General features: G+C 36.6%; 1 protein-coding gene and 1 long non-coding RNA gene across 3 annotated transcripts in view; one reads left to right on the forward strand and one right to left on the reverse strand.

Moving 5' to 3' along the window:
* LOC131425877 (probable serine/threonine-protein kinase yakA) overlaps positions 1-23,644 on the reverse strand; it is a 218,795-nt gene that overhangs the window by 53,375 nt on the left and 141,776 nt on the right. The gene's annotated exons all lie outside the window — the stretch shown is intronic.
* Positions 1,598-2,296, forward strand: LOC131425879 (uncharacterized). Its single transcript, XR_009229038.1, has 3 exons — positions 1,598-1,740; positions 1,803-1,876; positions 1,946-2,296. It is a non-coding gene; the product is annotated as an uncharacterized LOC131425879 (long non-coding RNA).

The raw sequence follows: 23,644 nt of genomic DNA on the forward strand, positions 1-23,644 counted from the left end.
TATTCATCACGTATTCGTTGGTGACGTCATCTTGTTAAACCTAATCTCCAAAGTAAGTTTGGTTAGTTTTTCGTTCAAACCGAAGCCTACTTCGACCTACTAACACACCCGATGATAGCGTACAAAACTAAAAAAAGGCGTAATAGATTCATCACTTTTCAATCGTCACTTGTGTTTGTATCTCACTCAACACCTCACTCCTTCAGTGACTGAAATGTTATTATTTTTTTACGCCCGGTAGAAAGACAGTACATTTTTCACGCAGTGAATACTAATCAACCATTTCCGAAACGTTTGGCGAGGAGACAAACCGGAAAGTATGAATAAATCATAATCCAACGGAGCGAAACGAGTTATTTGCGTACTAGGGAAAGCGGAGTGGAAAGTTGGTGAGTTCCTCGGAGAGGCGAAAAGTCGAGCCCATCTAAGAAGTAAGTATCCTTCATCTTATCAGATGATGTGTTTTTTTTATGCAAAGCTACATTTGGCGGAATAACTTGTTTTTGATACTACATTTCACCTTTCGTCTTAGACTTGTTAGAGTGCAGTGCAGTTCAAATTGAACTGCTTAGTGCAAAATGAAACGGTTAAATTGGAATAGCTTGGCAAACGCTAACATATTTGCTGAACTTTTTTTTTAAATTACGGCAAAGACCAATGTCTTTCCTGGCGACCCGAAGGTTCAAAGTATATTTTGGCACTTTGATTCCCGATTACTTTTTCAAAATACTAAGTCAGCATACGTGAGCCGCACTTTTTCTACTTCTTCATATGTTGAGCTACGAGCATATCATTTTTAAGCGCACAGTACATGGTTATGGAAATAAACTTAGGACGGATAGTGAAAATCATAAGTTTCTCAAACCGGAACAGAGAACTCAAAAGTCTTGGAATTTTTATATCACATTGAAAATATAAATACAATCGAAGACCTTCGGAATTTCACGGAATTCTATTGGCAATTGGCACATTGTCGCAAAGCTGATTTACCGGTAGCGACACCTGCTAATGAAAAATGGAACCAAGAAAAGGAGAATTCTTTCGGAAATTTTCATATCGGCAGTTGTGATTTGCAACATTTTTATCGTTTATTCAATAGTACAAATAGATATCAGCAATAAAAGTTTACTCGGAGTAGAAGAAACTCGATTTCAAAGTGATTACTACTACTTTTTTTAGTGTAAACTACGATTAAACATGGAAAATCTTCAGAAATGTGTAAAATTGGGTAAGGTTAGGTTTTTTCGGATCAACATTTTTTTAATCAGAAACCAGTGTACTGTTGATTTCACGAGTACTGGAATGTATAGCGATCGAGTGCTATTTATTTTGGATACTTTATTGGTTATTTCCAGGCATTTGAAAAATGGCATCAAACCAAGTTTAATGCTCTATACTGAATAAACGGTAGATTTCGCACAATGAACTAAGATCAACATTACCACCCCAGAGTAAAAAAATTTTCTTCAACTTCTACTATGGTTTTTCAAATGAATTTGCCCGTTTTCATAAGAAATCGTTGAAAAGGTGGAGTAATTAGAAATTTTCCTACACGCTGCCAAAAAAAAAAACCCAATGGTTGACTTAAATTCACCTAACATGAAGTAATCAAGCATGTTTTTTATTGTTGGGTGAAAAGTACTGTATCGATTGAGTAGTTTTCACTCAACAGTTTAGTTTACTTCAATAAGTTGCTGTTGGGTGAAAATAATTTTGTGTGTTGCATGGCAGAAACTATCGGTCAGATTTGGAGCATTACTCTCACGGTCGAATCTCTAAATATACGTGCTTTTTGTTTATAGGTACAACAAGCTTTTGAAAGGCTTCAACAACTTTGGATTGATGCTCGATTGTAAATGGAGAGATGTGGAAAACAGTGAGATTTTGTTTAAATATTTTTATGCTCGTAGCTTCAAATATATGAAATATATTTTTAACGTTTCAGAGTATGTGAGAGGAACATTGCGGATACTGAAAAAATTAACTAACCGTGGAATTAAACGTACAGCAGATGATGATAAATTATCAGTCGAAGAGATTCTGGCTACACCTTTGACTAAATGAATACAGGTAATGATTTCTGATTCTATTTTCAATTTTTAACAAGCATATTGTGATGCATTTTTTTTTCTTCTCTTAGATAGTTCCTGGCAAAACAGACTACGAGGTCGTCAAACAATATAGTGAATTAGCATGCATGCCGCACATTGTATGTGTGGCACCGGTATTTAAGGAAGGACCTATGTTTATTGTATTTGATAAAAATATTTTGCCTTGCGGTCATCGATATATAGAGACTATAGACACATTTTTCAAAATTTTTGAAGTTAAGAAAATTATTCGATTTTGTTAGTTTCTTTTTCAAAACAACAATAGTCTGTAGATCTAATACTGTTGCAGCTCTAATTGCAAAATACAATGAACATGAATTCCCATAAATGTGCGAACAGATTTAATTTTCATTACATTGTTGAAATATGTAAAATGATAAATATTAAATAAATAACGTAATCATAGTTGACATCATTTTTTGCGTTTAATTTTATTTTTCAAATCATCGAACGAAAACTGAAATCAAATTACCCAAGCTGATTTCTATATCGCTTGCGTAGTTTCTACCTAATCAGTACTATTGACGCTTTTACTCAAAAATAAGTAAAACCCATTTTACCCAAAATTGACTTCCTGCACACAACCCCTCTATTGAGTGAAAAGTACTTAAAATTAGGTAATTTTTTGGCAGCGTGTACCGATTTGACAGCTCTTGCTGAAAGTATCATCTCTAAACAAGCAGCGCCTCTACATTTCCGTTTTGCGACAATTCTGATGTTGCTACCTGCACATTGTGAAAAAAAAAAACTTTTGCAGGGTTCGCGAGCAATGATGCCAAGTATAAAGAAAATGTATAATTTTAGCTCACCAATGAAAATGGAAATTTTCAAAGAATGTTTCACTTTTTTCAATCTCATTTGTAATAAATGTTTATAGTGGCAGCACTGTGTAATTAAAATCATCATCAAGCCGTTTTTCTTTTTAGTGAATTAAAGTGTATCAAAAAAGGTTTTTTAAATTAGTGTAAACTCGAAAGTGTGTTTAGTTTTACGAGAAGAATGAACTGTTGTGTTCCACACTAAGGTCGCATTACACATTTCTATCCAAACAGGCCTTTTTCCGGTTTCCAAAAGATCCGGTAATACGTCAACAATGGATTCGATTTTGCGTCCAACATGAGATATTTCTTGTTTTGTAATCAAAGCTCAATTAATTGTTTTTAAGTATTAATTTATAATAAAAAAATGCATTCACCAAAACATTTTTCATGTTTATTTTAAATCAAAATCTTAGTTCAAAAATTTAAATTTAATAAAAAAAATTTCTTAGCATAAAGTTATTAAAAAAATCTGTAAATATGGCTACACTGTAGCCGATACGTTGGCATATAAGTACGATTCAGACGGTCCGGCTTCTTCCATCACCGTCACCGGAATGTCAACGTCCGTCACAGTCATTCTGATTCACACGATCCGGTTTCCTATCCGTGTCCGTCATGTCATTTTCTTACACGCAGAATTTGAAGCACTTAGTTTCGCACAATTTTATTCCATAATTACAAAAACTGGTAGCCTTTGGAGCCAATCGATCTGTTGTTTTCCTACCTTTAAATCGAATAAATAACTTTCAAAATTTACTAGAAAGAGGAAACAACAAAACAATCAGTTCCACTCAACAACGTAACGTACTTGGCAAATCTACTGATAAGTTTAAATACTTATATGTGGTATATTTTGTTTAAGAGTGGGATATTGCCACCGAATACATACATAACAAACGTCAGCTCAAAACCGTAATCATATGAATCGTGCATGTGTGCGAGAATCACAGTCCGTCAAATATTCTTTCGGAGAAATGTTGACGGAGCTTGCCGTTGACGGACGTTGAATTTCCGGATCTCTGCTGGATCGTGTGAATGCGCAAAGGGAAAACTCATTTAACTAATTTTGACGGAGGCTGACGTTCCGGCGAAAATGACGAGAAGGATGATTTGGAAGGAATAATAAGAAACCAGTTGTCAGGTCTTTTCTTAGGTGGAAATATGATTTCCCTTGCATGTTTGACAGTGTAAAAGTAAGGCGATTTACGTCATTTCATTACAATCCAGCTAGAGGTATGGATGATGCTAACTAAGGTAGGCCTTTTTGTTAATTTTCAGCGAATTTCAACAGTATATGCTGGAATTCTAAGAAGAACTGTTTATTTACTAGTTCTGTATATCCGAAAAATGTTGAGATTTACATTTATATACACAGATAAATATTTTATGAATTTACATTTATTTTAATGTACATATTTGGAGCAGGCAATTGAATGGAAAGATACATCACAAAACTTTACATCATGTAAACCGATAATACTATGAAATAGACATCAGTTGAAACGAAAATCTGATTTAAAACCATGATTGATGTAAAACTACATTAAGATTCATTTAGTTTTTTATTGAACAAGGCTGTATTTTTACAAACTGCTTAGTTTTGTAATGTAACTTTCCATTCAATTATATGTCGTGTAAGTTTCATCTTTTCGTTCTGTGTACTCAGCTGTATACATATTTTATTGAGAACTAAACTGAAAATCAGCACGAAAACGTGAAAAATCGCGAAAGAATAATAAGAAAACGAATTAATTATTCAGTCCGCATCTTCTCACTCAATTTTGATAGATTTCCGAACGAATCGTTTGGAGGCGGAATTCATTCAAAATCGGTTGTTATTATTCGGAATTCATTATGATTTCCACGTGGAATTTTGAATGAAATTTTATCGTCGATTCGAAATTCAATCCAGCTTTTCCAGCTTGACGCGGTTCATGCAAATGGTGCAGAATTGTCGAGTCAATATCGTGCTCAACCTATCCGATAATCGGGCCTATTATTGAACCGATACGGGTCGACAAAATTCACTGGGTATGAGCAGGAAAAATATTGTAAAAATTATTTCGGGGTAATTTTACCGAATTTTGTTCATATAGTGATACTAACAAATCTGGTTCGATTCAACTAATATTTTTTTCGAAACAACCAACATTTGTTTAAAACAACCATATTCTAGTTTAAATCAGGCATATTTAGTTCAAATCTGTAATATTTCGGTTTGAAACAACTATATTTCTGGTTTGATGTGCAACTAATCGATTTGTTGTATTAAACGACCGCAATTTTTGAGCTCAGTGCTCGATTGGTTCAGTGCTAGAATTTTCACCTGAGTTGGGTGCTCGATCAAGCCGATTGACAGTGACATTATGAATGTCAATGAATAGTCGCTCATTTTATGAATGCGTTAGTGTAAAAGTTAGGCGACTTACGCCATTTCATTACACTTCAGCTAGAGGAATGGATGATGCTGACTAAGGTAGACCTTTTTGTTAATTTCCAGCTAATTTCAATAGTTTATACTGGAATTCTAAGAACTGGTTTTGTATATCCGAAAAAACTTAAAGATTTAAAATTATATATTCAGCTATATACATTTTTTTATTGAGAAATAAACTGAAAATTAGCACGAAAACGTGCAAAATCGGAAAAGAATACGAAGAAAACGAAATGACAATTCAAGCCGCATCTTCTCACTCGATTCCGTTAGGTTTCCGAACCAACCGGTTGGAAGCGAAATTCATTCGGAATCGGTTATTGCGCTGGAGGTGGAATTAATTCGGAATTCCACATGATTTCCACATGGAATTCCGAATGAAAATTTCTCGCCGATTCGGAATTGATTCGGATTTGATAATGTGGGTAGCAGCTTTCCCGATTCTTCTACCCGGTGGACTTTGTCGAGACGTATTGGACCGATCATTGGCCCGATAGGAATCTAGTCACTCTTTTGTTCTAGCGATACGCAATGTAAACTTTAATAGTGTTCGCAATCAAAATTCTTTCGTGCACGATGTTCGAGTTTACAGGGTAGCCCCGATGCTGTTATTTTCGAGCAAAGATTGATGCTCGAACAATTCGAAAATGAAATGAGTACACTGACAAAAATTTGCACGATCGATCCATATGTAAACATCACTTCAATATAATATGCTATTTCATATTAATACATAACCAAAGCGATTTGTTTCAAGATTTCATGTGCCAATTCACTAAGATGCGAGATTAGATTATTTTTCACATAACTTTGATGTGTTTTTCCTTTGGATGTGATGTGTTTTGCTATTGAATCGAACTACATGTGTTAAACACTTCATTTTCTAGTGGGAATGAGTATAGCACAAATGTATGTGCAAAACACTTGAATCGGTCAACTCTGTTTCAATTGAAATCTATGTGGAAAACTATGTGACATTCACATGAAATGCATATAGAATCCAGAGGTAACGATATATCTGATCGTTTTTAAGTGCGTTTCATAAGAACGTAACATGATTTCCACTAAATATCAACAGTTTTTACACTCATTTTATGAGTTAAGTGTTTATTTTCATAAATTTCATGTGTTCTACAAGCAGTGATACATCGAATGCTTTGCACATGATGTTAGCGTGCAAATTATTTTCAGTGTAGTAACCCAGTCATCAACAACCCGCACGACTTCTACAATGTGACACCTTTCTCATAACATCATCCATTACTTTTTATTGACATAGTTTCATCATTGTGGGTCGGGTGCTTCAAGACGGTGCTTATCGGAACATTTTATATATATTTGTCTGCCTCCTGTGAGTGTGGTTCTACAATGTCACTTGTTTATGTTATCGTTTTCACCTTCTTCCTCATCTTCCGGAAAACAATGTAAACCGCGCTGACACTGACAATAAAATGTGTGCACCTGTGTAGTATTGCAATCGTGTACACAAACATGGTGGAACGATTTCATTACTGCTTGGCCTTTCACCCAGGATTCCAGCATTCCATCGCCATTGTCACCAGTTAGTGGTCGTGGTCGGTTTTTGTGTGCACTGAACTGCCATGTAATGCAATTTTACGCACCCGAATCGAGGTCAATCGTTTCCTGGCAATTGACAGCACACAACACACAGCAGCCCACTGCTGCTCGAAGGGCAATCATGCTCCGTTAATTGGGTTCTGTTTATTAATGCTCGACAAGAGGAAGATAATTGAACAATCCAATCAGCGTGGTCACCACGAGATAGCGTTATGGTGATTGTTTTGACTTATCCCATGTATTTAGAAAAAAATTTGACGATTTTTTCAATTTACTAGAGTTTGAAATAATGCAGATGGCAAAACCTTACAAATATGGGTAAGAAAAACGATTATTCACGTGTTGTCATCAAACATATGATTTCAAATTGTCCTATACTCTTTACAATCTAGGATGAAATTTGAAATTTTCAGTTCACATACTGATTTGATTTAGATGATAAAACATGAGTAAATAGACTAGTCATAAAACTTTTGATCATAATTTATCAATTAATCTCAAAATCCTACCCAAAAAAACAAAGAATATCCCAGATATGAAAACAGTACCCAACCTCACTTCTTCGAATTTGGTATTTCATGTTACGATTTCTCCATAAATATCAATCAAACATACCACGGAAAGTTACTGAATCATTAATGATCGTTTTTTTTACCAAATTTTCACACGTTTTAGTATGTTAGTATTCGATTCATAAGAAAAAATAATAAAAACCCTGCATTTTGTTCGAATCTTCAAGCAAAATCTGAAAATTATCACCATCGCTTAGTTCAAAGCTAGACACTCGGGCAGCGCAGCGATCGCAAAAGAGTTGGTTGGATTCTTCAATAGCGATTGATGCTCATGTAATTGAATAGTCGAGCATTTCCAGACAGATGAAAAGGTGCCCATTGAACTGGGAGCGTTTTTTTTTTGTTTCTCGGTGCAATCAAACTCAAACGGGTACAGATGCCCTTTCGGTAGGACAATGAAAAAAAAAAGATTTCAATGAGATTTTGTAAAACCATTCCCATTGAGCGTTTCACCAGAATTAAGAACACATTTTGCTGTAAGCCAGAATCTAGCAACCGTCTGTTTCCATTTGACAAAATAAGGCAGTTTCAATATGGCATACTTTGGTAATCGGTTAAATAAAAGCACAGATAACAGATATACAGGCTCACATATGAACTGTGTGTAAAATTTGCTCAATCAGTGTGGCGAACATTTGCAGATGTCACCACGATCGACACGAGGTGCCACCACGATTTGGGTTCCGCTTTCACTGAGCAACGTTAGATTTCTGTTTTGCTGTTGGTTAAAATGACAAGTTTATTTTTGTTTTATTCCGATCGAATTCTCGTGTGATTTATGCGACATGGAAATAAAGTTGTCTTTAACACTTAGGGTAATCGTGTGATAAGTGTTAAAATTGTTGCAGTTGGAATATTTCTATAACAGGCAGGAGGATTTTGTTATCGTTCCGGAACGTAGTGGAGCGTTTTAAAATATCGTGGCGAACAGTCGAGTAGGTGGCAGTAGTGTTTTCAACGTATAGCCAATTTTGAATTAATTTTGAAAAATTTTGTTCAAGCCTGTCTATCTGTGATAAAAGGTATTCTAGTAGTAGTCAATGCCGTTCTGACCGACCGCGTACATAAATATGAAATTTATAACTGATTTTCAAAACAATCCAAAAAGAATGAATGATTTATAGACGCGTTTTCCCGCTTCTATTGCTTCTAATTTTTCAACCAGCAAACAAGCAAACAAACAAACGAGATAAATACAATGTCTGTCCCAATTATGTACCACAAAAAGGTAATTAATCTTCTTCTGAAAGCACGTGCCATCAAAGCCAAAACAGCCTCACAATCACACTCAGTCTTTCCTGTCCAAGTGAATGTGTTAAGAGTTGTCGTGTCTTCCTTTTTTCTATTTTTGTCCATTTAGCTGGGACGGAGGAAAAGTGTTTTGGGCGTGCCAATCCATGTTTTGCAAAGAGAACCTTTTTAAACAGACTGAAACGGGAAGTCCATCGATCTGATCCCGTTACCGTTTCCTTGTGATACGTGACCTCAATTGGGACAACCAACACTCACACATACGCTCTTTCTCATACACACTAGTTTGTTTGCGCTGAGAAATGGAAGAAAGGATACGCAGCTAATGGCAAGATGGAATTATTTTTTATCACGCTCTCATTTCCTGTTTTTAATAGCTTTCTTTCGTACTATTTTAACTTTACGAGTTTCTGGTGGGTGGAATCATGGCACAGCAATAAAGCTCAGTCTGGAATTGGCAATTTGAGCCTTGAGAAACGGAGAAGTAAAACTTTTAAGCCGCTTACTATGTGGCAGGATTGTGGGGGAATCCGTCGCGATAGCATACTGGGTTTGACTTTCGGCTCCGAGAATGCATCATTCGAATATGCTTCGTCCAGGTTTTTCATTCTAAAAATATTACATTTAACGGAGATGCTGAAATCAATCCAAATTAAAATTATTGATAGTATATTGAAAAGTCCATGGTATCATTTAAGGATCAATACTTTTCATTTATTTATTTGAATAGGTTCAAGATCTTTAAAGCTAAAAAGAGCCGATTCGTTTTATATCTATTAAGTATGAATAAAATTATTGCAATTTTTCTTTGAGCTGGAGCTCTTTAGTGCCATTTTTCTTTGGGGACAGACAGTCTCTTTACTATCTAGTGAGACTAGGGGGAAGCTATTGGTTCACGTATCACTTTTTTGTCCACTGGTTCGTCACCGAGCTTTTTGAATTATTTGTATTGTTACTGCCCGTACACGTTCATTAAAAAAGGCATTACTTTTTAGTAATGACACTTTTAATGATCGTGTAAGGGACGCTAATTGACCTATTGGACTATCTCATTAGTAGAGTCGCCAGATTATTTTGCAAATCACTCGACTTTCAAACAACGAAGTGTGATAAAATCGGATACAAAATCTTTACTTCGATTCTAAGAAGCAATGCCGCAGAAAAACTAGTTTGAAATTCGTGCAATACTACTGTTATTGTGACGCAAAAACTCGAAGCGAAGGCATCGATTTTCACCTTACCCTTAGGAGTCACTCTTTCGAATAAAGGCAGCTTCCTCTAACTGATCGTTGTCGTATATCATATGACTACTGGAGCTAAGGTCAGTCTTCCCAACCCATGCACATAGTTTGCACCGAGTGCAAAAAAAATGGGTGCATGTAAAGCGCAACACATTTTTTTTCACTTGGATCGGGTTCACAGTGCACAGCGAACCACACCGAACACGACACATTTAGTTTTTGGATTTGCTTTGTGCCGGAACTCTTACCGCATTTTGCATCGTGAAATTTTCCCATGAAGCGCTTCGCGTTTCAGTCGAGTGTGTGTTAAGTTTTGTACCATATAAGGAACTCGGGTGTGAATGTTTTTTTGTGGTTTATCTGATTGCAAATTGTTTTCAAATCTGGATTTCTGGTGCATTTTCTTAACAACACATTTTTGTTGTACACAAAAGGCTGCCAAATAAAAGTTGTACAAATCAATAACAAAAAAATTGTTTTTTTCTCAGAGTATTTTCGAAAATTCTCATAACCGGTAACCCTGCTCACAGCGTTGCCAGGTTTCCAGATTGATCTAGCAAATGCCAGATTTTTCTCGCTTCGCCAGATACTATAACCACAGACTAACAGACATGACAGTATGAGTAAATTCTTATAAAAATAATTTTTCGTGATGCACTAGTTCCACCTATATTGTACTGCGCGAACTATTTACTATCTGTACACCCCTTGTGTTATGTAAAAGTTTTTTTACTAGTTGGTTTCCCTTCATTTGTCAACACTTGCAGGGATGCCTGATTTCATCAAAATATTTGAAAATGAATCGTCACAATAAATTATTGGATTACGTTGATAATATATTTAACTTTTTTTGCGATGTTGGAAGGTAAACATTTATTTTACTCAACGTTGTTCATCTAGACTATTTTTGATTGTGTTGGTAATTTTCACCCGAAATTAAGTGACGGCAGACCAGAAGCAAGTAAATATTGTAACAAAACGGGTTCGATTTTGTATTGCGTTGTAGGATGAGAAGTAGGCACAATTCTGTATATAGTTTTGGCAATATGTAATTAATCTGTATCCTGCATGAAATGCGCATGGAGGTATAAAAATCAATACATTACAGGTAATTATGTATGAATGGCAACTCGGTTGGTAAATGAAAAAAATAAACACAGTCTAGATGACAGACAGGATGTTTTTGATAGGGTAACGTGGCGCCATCATGACACATGTGTGTACTGTCCCAAATAAAGGAATATTCGAAATGACCGTTAAATGATTGAAGAATCTAGTTTGAGTGTCCTGTCTGTTAGTCTGTGCTATAACTACCAGATCTTTTGTCAGATTTTGAAATTTTTTCCAGATTTTGTCAGAACTTTACAACTTTGGCACATATACGATAGGCGGTGAGACGTTTTTTTTTTGCTCACTGAATATGAAACCCGGTCCAAATTTCCTTGTACATATTTGGACACAGACAAATCCAGAACAAATTTTGAGTCAGAGACAGATTTTTGAAAAAATTACATGGTAAATCTGAATACTCATGAAATTGACAACGAAAGAAAAAGAAACAAAGCTAACAACCAGAATCAGATGTTTGTTTTGTTATTTACAGACGTCAACGATCTGTCAGATCAGAGCACATGCGTACTTGTGGCTACTCAGTGGCACAAATTTTTTTTTTATCCAAAATTAGGTAGAACCCTATCAAATTGATCCGATTGTACCACAAATTGGGATAAACAAGGGTACCGTTAAGTACGATTCAGACGGTCCGGCTTCTTCCTTCACCGTCACCGGAATGTCAACGTCCGTCACCGTCATTCTGATTCACACGATCCGGTTTCCTATCCGTGTCCGTCATGTCATTTTCTTACATGCAGAATTTGAAGAACTTAGTTTTGCTCAATTTTATTTCACTAATCTAATACAAAATCTGGGAGCTTTTGAAGCCAATCGAGCTGTTGTTTTCCTACCTTTTAATCGAATAAATGCCTTCCAAAATTAACTAGAAAGAGGAAAAAACGAAACAATCAGTTCCACTTAACAACGTAACGTACTTGGCAAATCTACTGATAAGTTTAATTACTTATAAGTGGTATATTTCGTTTAAGAGTGGGATCTTGACACCGAATACATACATAACAAACGTCACAGTCTGTCAAATATTCTTTCGGAGAAATGTTGACGGGGCTTGCGTTGACGGACGTTGACGTTCCGGATCTCTGCTGGATCGTGTGAATGTGCAAAGGGAAAACTCATTTGACTAATTTTGACGGAGGCTGACGTTCCGGTGACGGTGACGGAAGAAGCCGGATCGTCTGAATCGTACATTACTCTACTACAACCGTAAACATAAATTTTAATCCATAACTCACTCGCGGTTCGCAGAGTTCTCAATCTTCATTTTATTCTTTTGATCTTCTACTTAAAATCTTCATGAATAAAGGTTATAACTTTTCCTCAGCAAATACGAGTTTTATTTGCTAAAATCATACAGGAAGATTTTTCGCTCTACACCATCGACCCTACCCGCTTGCGAGAAATTCTGGCAACCGGCAGAAGCCTGGCTGCATTCCGGCTGCTGTCAAAATTACATAGACGAAGTGGCGATATTCTCTCGCCGTATGTGTCTCACATATTTCGTTCTTCCTTTTTTTTGTCGACTTCATTTGTTATTTCGTCAATCCTTCATGTACATATAAAACGAGGTAAATGAGATTAAAATATTGGTATGATTGGTAGTGAGAAAGCAATGTTATGGGCAATTACACTTTCCATAATAAGTATATATGAAGGGCAACAACTTAATACCATTCATATGTATCGTAGATTTGGAACAGAACCGTTGATAACCGCTAGGCGATATTCTCTTCCGTTAACGGTTGTAGCATTGTTGTCAGACTTTTGCTGGAGTTCTGACAGAAAGCCGGGAAAATGGCTGGCAGACATGACCACGTAAATAAACAATCAGTAATGCAATTGTTTTATGGTTTACCTTGTTTATTGCAACACATTAAGGGGATTTTGGGTCGGCTCTCTCACAACAACGTGTCGGTTTACCTAAAATACAGCAGATAGTGTTTTGGGACATCACGTGGAGGTAATTTTCACAATTTGAGAGTCGCGATGAGTATCAAAACATCGCAGTGATTGGGGCTCGAAACGCGAGGAGCTCAACGAAATCGGTGTACTTTCAAATGGCTGGTGCCAACATGCCGATGTCACATGACTGTTTGCTACAGTGTACCTTCCCAGTGAAATTTGTAGACCCGCATAAGTCTGATCATCGGTCCGATTATCGGACCGATTGAGCACGATATAGGGCCGATCGTAGCGCTTCAATCGGCCCGTCATCGGACAATTCTGCACCATTTGCATCAACCGCGTCGACATAAAAAAAAGCTTTATGTTTACATTATGCATCGCTAGAGAAACAGAGCGAAGGAATATCAAACAAGGCATTTTCGAGCCGACATCTTCCCGATAGGGTGTGAAAGAGTGTTAAACATTCTTTTGTTTCGATCATAGAAGCTTTAACCTTTAGGTCATTCGCCTCTTAGGGCCAGAAAAACTCTGACCCTATGTTCGAGGTTGGAAATCCAACCCCGATATATCTCATCACCTGAGTAATCAGACATCCGCTCTCTGCTTTGGTATATCTTCACTCTTTTGTTCTACCGATACACTATGCAAGCTCGAAACGCATTAAAAAGCTTTCTTGCACGATGCGTCCGATGTTCGAATTTACTGGGTTGATTGTTTAAAATAGTGAAAATTTATTTCGAACAGATGTATTACAAGAGTAATTTGAGTTTCATGCTATATTTTCATTCGACATTGAAAATCTGTAGCTCTACTCCCATCAATGACGTTCTTCTGCAAATGTGGTTGAATGTTCAAGCATTAAATTATTCAACAAATCACAGGTCCGGTCTCTAATCAATCGAAAACGGTTTTTCACGCTTGAACGAGTGCACCGATGCTACCGGGCTCAATCGTCCCAAAAAACACAACAAATGAAACCGAACACAACACAAAGTAAAATTGGTCACCGGCGAAAAAAAAGAACTACCTCGCCCGTGCACTAGGCTCCCGGGTTTGATCATTTCTTTTTTTTCATTCTTCTGTTTGATCTGGGCCAAAACCAATTCCTTCCGGTTGTTTCCACACGGCACACGTATTAGTATTTGATCCCTCTTCCATGCTATCCATATTTGACCCGTGGCTGCGGAATGGCTTCCGTGGGTTGAATAAACTTTCGATTTAGGTTTTTCCGTTCGGGTGGAATTTTTTGTTCTGTGTTTGCTTCATTGAAAAATATTTTCCTTTCCGCTGCCCAGATCCGTTGAACCAGACCGGGACTGGCCAAACTGTGGAGAACAACCGCACTCAGTCTTGACAGGAACGTTGGTAAAACGTTTAGCTTGTCATCATAGTTGTTGTTCTGTTTTACTGCTCCACTATCCGCGAATATTCTGCACTCAAACTTACAACAAGAGACCGCCATTAAAAATGTGCTCGAGGCGATGTTTTAACATTACTTGCGTACACGATCGAAACATTTTATACAAGTAAGTTTATGATAACTATCGTTTCTAGGTTATGTGGAAAAATTGTCGATAGTCAATTCGATCAGTTGCACATATGTTCGGAATGTTCGTGTAAAAATTTCGTGTTCTCCGCTACACAGAACCTAATTCACAGCGTTTCCTTGTCGAAGAATTCGACCCACTTTCGTTGATTGCGTTATGGATAATGAAGCGTGAGAGAACAATGGAATATGCATAAGGTAGGATAAACAACCGGTATTCGGTATTAGGTTTTATTTACGAATAAGTGACAGGGTTAAAATTCAAACATGCTATCCATCGTGCGAAACTTTTGTTCTGCATATTAGGAAAGTCCGTCCGTTCCCATACTGTCGGTTTCTGTTTTGGAGACTTGTAGGGTGTACGAGCTTGTGCTTTCTCAATTCCGGCCCGCAAAATAGCAAGCAAATTACCTGCCACTGAAGGAATTACCTGTGTCACATGAAACGTATGACACATGCGACCGAAAGTGCTGACTTGTCATAAAGCTGCCATCTGTCAGGACTGCTTATTGTGTTACCCAAAGAGTTTTTTCGTTGTGGTTGTGGTATTCCCTTCGATGAGCAGGCAACAAAACGAGGGTCTAGTAGGCCATGTGGATCAACAGTTCGGAAGGGTAAACAGAATCCAAACCATTTCATTTGGTTGAGTAGTGAATTATAACTTCGTTTGACAGTGGGTTGACAGGCTGTTTATATTCGCAACCCCTGGCGGGTAACTGAGCTAGTATATAGTTCAGAACGTCAAAGTTCATTAGAGAAAGGCATATTCAACGAGGTATTATTATTAATTTGTATTTCACGATAGCACATTGTGCACTGAGAATAATGAGTGTTTTTTCTGCTAGAAATTTGGTTTCCGAAACGTCACTAAATGAACTTCAATCGCTCATGGTTCATTGCCACCATTTTTAGGGGTGTTCCGTATACCGGTCCTACCATCGGGTAACCTAATTCTGAAAAAGTTCGACAGATTGTTTGTACATTTGATCCCCCAAAAAAAGTGTGAAAATGTTGAGTACTCACATTGCCTCTTCCATAGAAGGTAGGCTTACGCCAATTTATTTATTTCCTGAACCAAAAATTGGCGTTACTTTCGTACCATACCTCGCTGTTATCATGTAGGCACAACCGGTTGAAGCTCGGAAACTCGGACGTCATCGCGACGGCACCAAATCGAAGTATGAAAAGGGAAAAAGTTTCATCATCTATTTTTTCACCTTCTTTTCACTACGAGGAAAAGTCATCAGCAGTATCCGAGCTACCGATGTCGAATGGCCGTTCTGTAGGTGGCAAAATAATTCAGTACTTTTTACTCATATTTTTACCTTGTTCAAGGTAGAGCAAAAAAAAGTGACGAGCTGCGAAAAGTAATGAACATGGATGGTAACAAAAAAACCCTTCTTTGTTATCCTATTGCTGGACCCCAACTCCGGACAGGATAATGAACCGCTGCAGTAACCATAGTGAAAGTTTTAATTACATCAGTAGCAGCACGAGCCCCAGCAAAGAAAGCTCTAAACGGTATAAAATGGCACAGGAAACATTCGTGTCGAGATGACTTTTTGTCGTTCTGGACTCCGTTCTGTTGAAAAGTCTGCATATGTTTCATCGAGTACAAGTCACTAAACCATTCAGTATGGTGCCATTTGACCGAGAGATACATGTTCGAAAGTCTTTTTGACAGTAGCTTGAGTGAATTATTTGAGTTCAAATTTTCAAATGAAATTTCAGTTCAAACGAATATACCGATGGTTTAAAGGGTGTATTCGAATTGAACCGATCACCGGATTTTCTTGAAAAACTTCCAATGAGTTACAATCTCTAAATGTTTTTTTTTTATAAATCTATCCTCCCGAATTCCCCCAATTATTCCAGAGGTTTTGCAATTTTTTACATCTATTGCTAGTTGGTCGATATTAGAAGAAAGTACCAGTTCTAGATAAGAAAAAGTATTTGTTAGGAAAAATTTCTTCTCTTAAAAATGCCAACTTACGACATATGGAAGGTTGATAGGACATAATTTCCTATCTTGGGACAATATCTCATTGATTTCGAAAATTTTCAATGAATCGACTATAAATTTTGTGTTGTTTTTTTTTCAGTGTAGGATTCGAATAGACAAATTTCGAGCTAAAGCGTATTCGGATTTGGCAGCACTCTCTCAGATGTGAGTTAAATTTAATAAGGTTGTTCTCGCGATTTGACTTGAAATTTTAAGGATCGATTTTACAGTGTAGGGTTCGATTTCTTCAGCATTTCTATTCGAAAATTGGAATCATCAATAGCTCAACAATTTTTTTGCAGAATTTGTCATTTTTCGACTATATTTGTCAAAAATTTGGTAAAATCAAAGTCAAGCCCTTTTCGAAAAACAGCCAAGATAAATTTTAGCAAAAAAAAAAACAATGTATGTATTTTTGTGACAAGGACTACATGTCCGGAAAGTTTCATTCAAATCTGAGAGGGGGCTGCCAACATTTGTTAGAGTTGGAGCGAAATTCGTCTATATTTTCTTTACCTCGAGTTATGTTTTAATTGTTTTGGGATGTTTGCAAAGTTCTGTCTTCAACAAATTCTATTGACCGAAATTCCTATGAATTTGGTCGGCTCAAATCATTTGTCACAAAAATAAATCCGTTAATTATAATAATACCACTCTTTTGAGCGTAGTGGTAGGATACTAAAGCAGGCCAAACAGAGAGACTCACTTCTTGAAGCACCATTGAAGCGTTTATTCAGCAACAATCGCTAATCACCTGCCAAATCATCAAACTTCTTTGCTACTTTCAATAATTTCTTCTTACTAACATCCTCCGGAACAGCTAACATAACATAATTTTCACGCATCATGTGCAAAGCATTTGAACTATTACTACACGCAGAACACATGAAATTCATAAAAAAAAACTTTAACTAATAAAACGAGTGTGAATCTTTGCTACTTTTCTCTGAATTGCACATTAATACGATTAGATCTAGATTCTATAAAAATTTCATATAAATATAACATTGTTTTCCATATATATTTCAATTGAAACGCGGTTGACCGAATCTAGTGTTTTGCACATACATTTGTGCTGTACTCATTTCCACTAGAAAATGAAGTGTTTAACACATTTAGTTCGATTCAATAGCAAAGCACATCACATCCAAACGAAAACATACCCTAGCTCCTAGCGAGAAATAATCTAATCTTGCATCTTAGTGAATTTGCACATGAAATCATAGAACAAATCGCTTTGGTTATGTATTGAAATGAAAAAGCATATTTAATTGAAGTGCTATTTAAATATGAATCGACTGTGAAAATTTCTATCGGTGCATGTGTTAACAGCAGGGTTGCCACATATACAGATTAATCTGTATTTTACAGATTTTTCAGATAAATTTGTGACCAAGTTTCTGTATATGCAGATTACAGATTTTCGGCCAGAAATACAGATTTCACGGATTTTCAATACAGATTTTTGATCCATCGATGCAGATTTTCAGACTTTTATGCTGATAAATACAGATTTAAATGTGGCAACCCTGGCAAAGTGAACGTGGGAAGATCTAGTGACAAGTGTTTAAAAATAGATTGATATCCACAATTAGAAGAAATATCATTCTGCCAATTGTAAACTGACATTCGAAAACTGTAACTTTGTAATGTTAGTAATCAGAAAATTAACAGACATGTCAGTTAAATCAATAATATGTTAGTTGAAACAACCACCAGCTTGAAACAATAATTTCCATATTAAAATATTTTGATGTTGGGATTGTCCGTGAGATGCAAATCTCCTAATGTTATTTTGCTCAATAAAACACCGAAGTTATTGTATCAGTTAAACAAGTGGTAACGACCTCCCGGGATACTGGTCTTGCTCAACAACAGAAATGAGTGAGGTGTCGGTATGAAAATGGGATTAACACCTCACTTTCACTTAAGGGGTTTGTAAACTGCTGGCAACAGAACTACCGACGATACTATCGTTTACAATAATGTTCCCACACAAACAACTCGAACGAACAACCCTTTGACCTTAGCTGTCAAACTTCATCCGGCAAATAACATGCGAATGTGAAGCCCGTGTAAAATCGCTTGGCTCGACACTCCCCGGAGGGAAGGGGGGGCACCGAAAACCATTATCCCAGCAGGGTGCCGCACCGATACAAGCCACTCAGACGGAACATCGGTAAATTTTGAATACTCACGCAGTCCCGCCTTTCCCGATAGCGAACCTGACACATCCAGGCTACGGCGGTCCGTCCGGTTCCCAGATTTAGGTTAAGCGATATGAGCCATTGAGTGATATATGACGGCAAAGCACACGGCAGCATGAAAGCGCTTTCCACTGTTGATACACGGAAAGTTGTAGGACGAAAACATGGAAAGTCGATTTTTTTTATTGGTGAATCAATCGGTAAAGCATTACGGTACAATTTAACTGGGAACGTTTCAAACCCAGACACACAGTAAATCATCCTCAATATCAAATAACAATAGATAAAATTATAAGAGATCGTCTTTCCGTGTAGTCCAATTCATTAACTTCTTAGACCGCCTGTGGCTTCGTGAGTTCGTGAGAGCTTTGCTGAGATTAGAGTTTCTTCCTCAACTCAGAACTGTGAATAAAGCAAGATTCAAAGTTTCCTACCACCGAATGTTTGCTCAAAATACACATCACTTTTGTTGGTTAATCTTTCCGCAGACTTCCGTCTTTGCTATCCTGTCAGTAGATGTGAAAAGGCTGTAACGCGAAAACTTTCCAGTAATTATGGCGTATCACGTCACCTAATAGTTTTCCTGTGCGAACCGGCCTACTATGCCATACGATGCTAGAAAATTCAACCACGCGTAGATAGCAAAGATAAGACATTTCCCAAGGATCCTTGGGTGGCCCCTCTACCCGTTCGAAGCATTTCGCAATGATTATCCTATTTGTGCTCCCGGTAAGAAAGGCGTTTCCCTTCCTGCCACTGCCATCAACTCAGGAGGGCTATTTTCTGTCCGTAACTTAATTTCCGCTCGGGCGGAAATTCCTGTCCGTGTTTTCGCCCCTCTCGTGAAACTACCTACCTTTCCTCTTATCCATCTTGCCATGGGTTTATCAGGCAGCTATCATTTCGTCTGTGTCCGAATTTTACTGCTAGCAACCTGTCCCGCTCCCCGCACCACATTTCGTCACTCTTCACAATGGATCGAATTTTGGGCCGGAGTTTCCTGCTCTTTGTTTTTATTATTTGTTGAAATGTGAATCCAAGCTTTATCGGGCTTGTTTGCCTGCTCTGCATGTCTTTCTTGTTCGAGAATGGAATTCGTTTCCCCGTTTTCTCGTAGAAAACTGATTATCAGATTCTCTGATTTGAGGCGACATTTTTAGGAAAATTTCCTTTCCTATATCAATCTTGTTAGTAGCGGCAAAAATTTTAAATTTCAACCCCCACAGAACATTTTCTCCAAGGCAGGATCAACCGGCCGTTTCAGCGGCAACTGACATCAACTTTTATTAATTAAGAAAGATTCTTCGGAAGTTTGCAACGCAACAAAAGTCAGCTGGGCAACCAAACAATTCGAAAGTTTTCCGCACCGGTGTCAGTTCACGAATCAAGGTCGTAATTATCTACGGCGACTTATGGTTCGGTTCGGTACGAGGAAAGTTTTCCGTGCAAACTTCCTGCCGTCGGAGAGAAATTTCAATTTTAACTAGGTGTGAATCGTACTGTGAAACTTGAACTTTTTCTTTTTGGGTCATCATCACCGTTAGCAGCAATCATTACGGACCTACAAGTCGAATCTTTATCCTTTCATGGGTCACGTACCGGATTACATTTCAGTCCACTGGCAATGACGGATTAAAGCATCTGGTGAAAAATTGTATTAGTAGTTTTTGCGTTTTTCCTCAAATCGGTAATCTTGTTCCGTTAAGTGGACGTTATCTCGTTAACAGGTTTCTTCGAATTACGTGAATGTTTTTAAAATAAACTATAAGCACACCAAACGTACACGCTCTTTGAACATAACTCATGGTTTGAGTTGCAATTCATAAACTGGAGCAATATGTCAAAATTTGAGTATGGATTTGAGTAAAATAAACTCATTTCCATGAGTTCTCTCGCATTTATTCATACATAAGAGTAAGCGTTGAGTTTTTAAACATTTGAGTGAAATAAATACTTCTTGCAATGCAAGAATACGTCGTTTTCCATTACCGTTTCTAGATCCGGTTTTGAAAACATGAACCAACGTCAATCATCGATGTTTTGTGGTTTCAGTTATGCTTAGTGAAAAGCCCAACATAAGGATATCAAAATAATGCAATTTTTACTCCAAACTGTTTAAAAGGAAACGGGTTTGAATAACTATTTTGCGCATTCAAAAGAAAGAAGAATAATTTTGTATATGAAAATAAACGAAGAAAAATTTCTTCATTTTGGAACTCAAATTTTGAGTTCAACTTACTCAAATTTTGAGCAAAATATTTTATTCTTATTTTGAGTAAAAATTACTCAAGTTTTGACAATTTCGTCCCTTAACGCAAAAATGAGTAGATAAGTGGTAACTCAAGTTTAGAATACGTGCACTTTTTATGAATTTGAGTGATGTGTCACTCAATTTTGAGTTATGTTCAATGAGAGTGTACGTATTAATACATGATCGGTACACGCTCTTCGAACATAACTCATTGTTTGAGTTGCGATTACTCAAATTCATAAACTGAAACAATGTGTCAAAATTTGAGTATGGATTTGAGTAATATAAACTCGTTGCCATGAGTTCTCTTGCATTTTTTCATACATTAGAGTAAGCGTTGAGCTTTTAAACATTTGAGTGAAAAGAAACTTTTTGTAGTTCAGTGCATTTTCATTCTCGGAATATTCTTATCGAAATAAAGAATGCAAGAATACGTCGTTTTCCATTGCCGTTTCTAGATCCGTTTTTGAAAACATGAATCAACGTCAATCATTGATGTTTTGTGGTTTCAATTATGCTTAGTGAAAAGCGCAGCATAAGGATATCAAAATAATTCAATTTTTACTCCAAACCGTTCAAAAGGAAACGGTTTTAAATCACTATTTTGCGCATTCAAAAGCAAGAATAACTTTGTATATGAAAATTAACGAAGAAAATTTTTTGAGAGCAAGGAACTCAAATTTTGAGTTGAAATTACTCAAATTTTGAACAAAATATTTTTTTCTTATTTTGAGTAAAAATTACTCAAGTTTTGACAATTTCGTCCCTTAACGCAAAAATGAGTAGATAGGTGGTAACTCAAGTTTGGAGTACGTGCACTTTTTATGAATTTGAGTGATGTGTCACTCAATTTTGAGTTATGTTCAATGAGAGTGTAAGGAATGAAATAAGAACTGACTTGCTATCTGCACGCACTGCTAATTTTAACAGCGCTTCTACCCACACCGTGTTTGGGCAACCTAGTTATCCATGGGCACCAGACGACTGTCAAGACAGATTCAGTGACAGCAAAATGACATGAAACATTTGTTTGTTCACCAAAAATTCTGGACATATTGATTTTTGAATGCAATAAATTTGCTGTTAGTTCAATCCAAGATGTATTTTTTATCAATTTACTTGTTCATTATTAGTCATCTTAAACCTAATTACAGTTACCTAATTAGGCATACGAATTTTTAAGTTTATTCCAGCCATGAGGATCTGTGCAGATTTCTCTGCAATAAGATTTTCGAAATTTTTGATTATTGTAGCTAGTTATTTATATTGAGAGAGATCTCTCTTCGCGAGAACCCAGTACCGCTCGATAAGTCGCAGCTTCGGGCAGTTAGGTGGATTCATCTCTTTCGGTACAGCATGGACTCCATTATGGCATTCCAAAACATCTCGCGCTCTAGTACTCTCAGTACTTGCATGAAAGCTAAACTTTTTTGCAAGTTTCCAAATGCGAAAAAAAAGCTCAACACAATTTTGAAAATCTGTAAATTGCTCGATTGTCTTAATCAAAACTCTGCAAAACGGCATAGTCTGCTTATAAATGAAATCGGCAAATTTACATACAAATCTGTAACCTGGCATCTGTGGTTCTGACGCTCATTATTTCGCAATTCCGTCGCACGCTTAGCCCCACTGAAAACCACAACAACTTGTATACTATTTAGGCTGTGGACCATCTTGTGAATTATTTGTTAAAATTTAACTTTTTGTTAAAATTTGACAATCGAGCAGTTATTTAGTCGTTGTCAAAAATAACCCTGCTCGGAAGCATGGTTAGTTTTGACAGTTCGATTTTCCGACACTGAAAAAAATCTTGCAAACAAATTCTAATTCCAGTTTATTAGTAAAAGTTTCTTCAATGTATTATTATGTATACATTCAGTCAAAGAAAATACCCCAATAGAAAGTTTTAATATATTGTCAAACAACGCACATTTTTTTCGAAATTTTGTTAACGTTCACCGTATTGCAATAATTATATCACTATACATATAATGTATTTTTAAAAGAATATACTGGCACAGAATTAATTGAAAGTACTTTTCCCGGCTGAAAAATATTGTGGTTTTCAGCGGAGCGTAGAATGCGATGGAATCACTGCAGAATAGTGAAATAACAAGCATCAGAATCACAAGTGCCAGGTCGCAGATTATCATGTAAATTTGTAAGTAGACTCTACAATTTTGCAGACTTTTCAAAGGTTTTTAAAACTTTCATATACAATCGTCAAATTTACAGACTTTTAAACTTGAGTTCAGCTTCTTGTTTGTTTTTCTCGTACTTATGAAATTTAACTTTTGCATTGAAGGAATTCAAGTATTCAGACGTGTAAATTTACCTGGCATCTCTGCCAGAAGTTGGACAGTTGTTTTAACAAATACAAATTATAATACGAAATACTTCGACAAATTTTCAAGAACACATTTTGCATCGTGCGGTACACTGTCATGATACACTGTCAGAGTGACAATGTACTTTAACGAGTTTTGTATAAAACTAGCAACACTGAAGGGTAAGAACAAGTTCACCATAGTTATTGTTTATTATAGTGAAAAATAAATAAACAAACAATTTTTATTTGATAATCAAGTTCACCA

Source organism: Malaya genurostris, chromosome 1 (genome assembly GCF_030247185.1).
Source record: "Malaya genurostris strain Urasoe2022 chromosome 1, Malgen_1.1, whole genome shotgun sequence".
Classification (NCBI taxonomy): domain Eukaryota; kingdom Metazoa; phylum Arthropoda; class Insecta; order Diptera; family Culicidae; genus Malaya; species Malaya genurostris.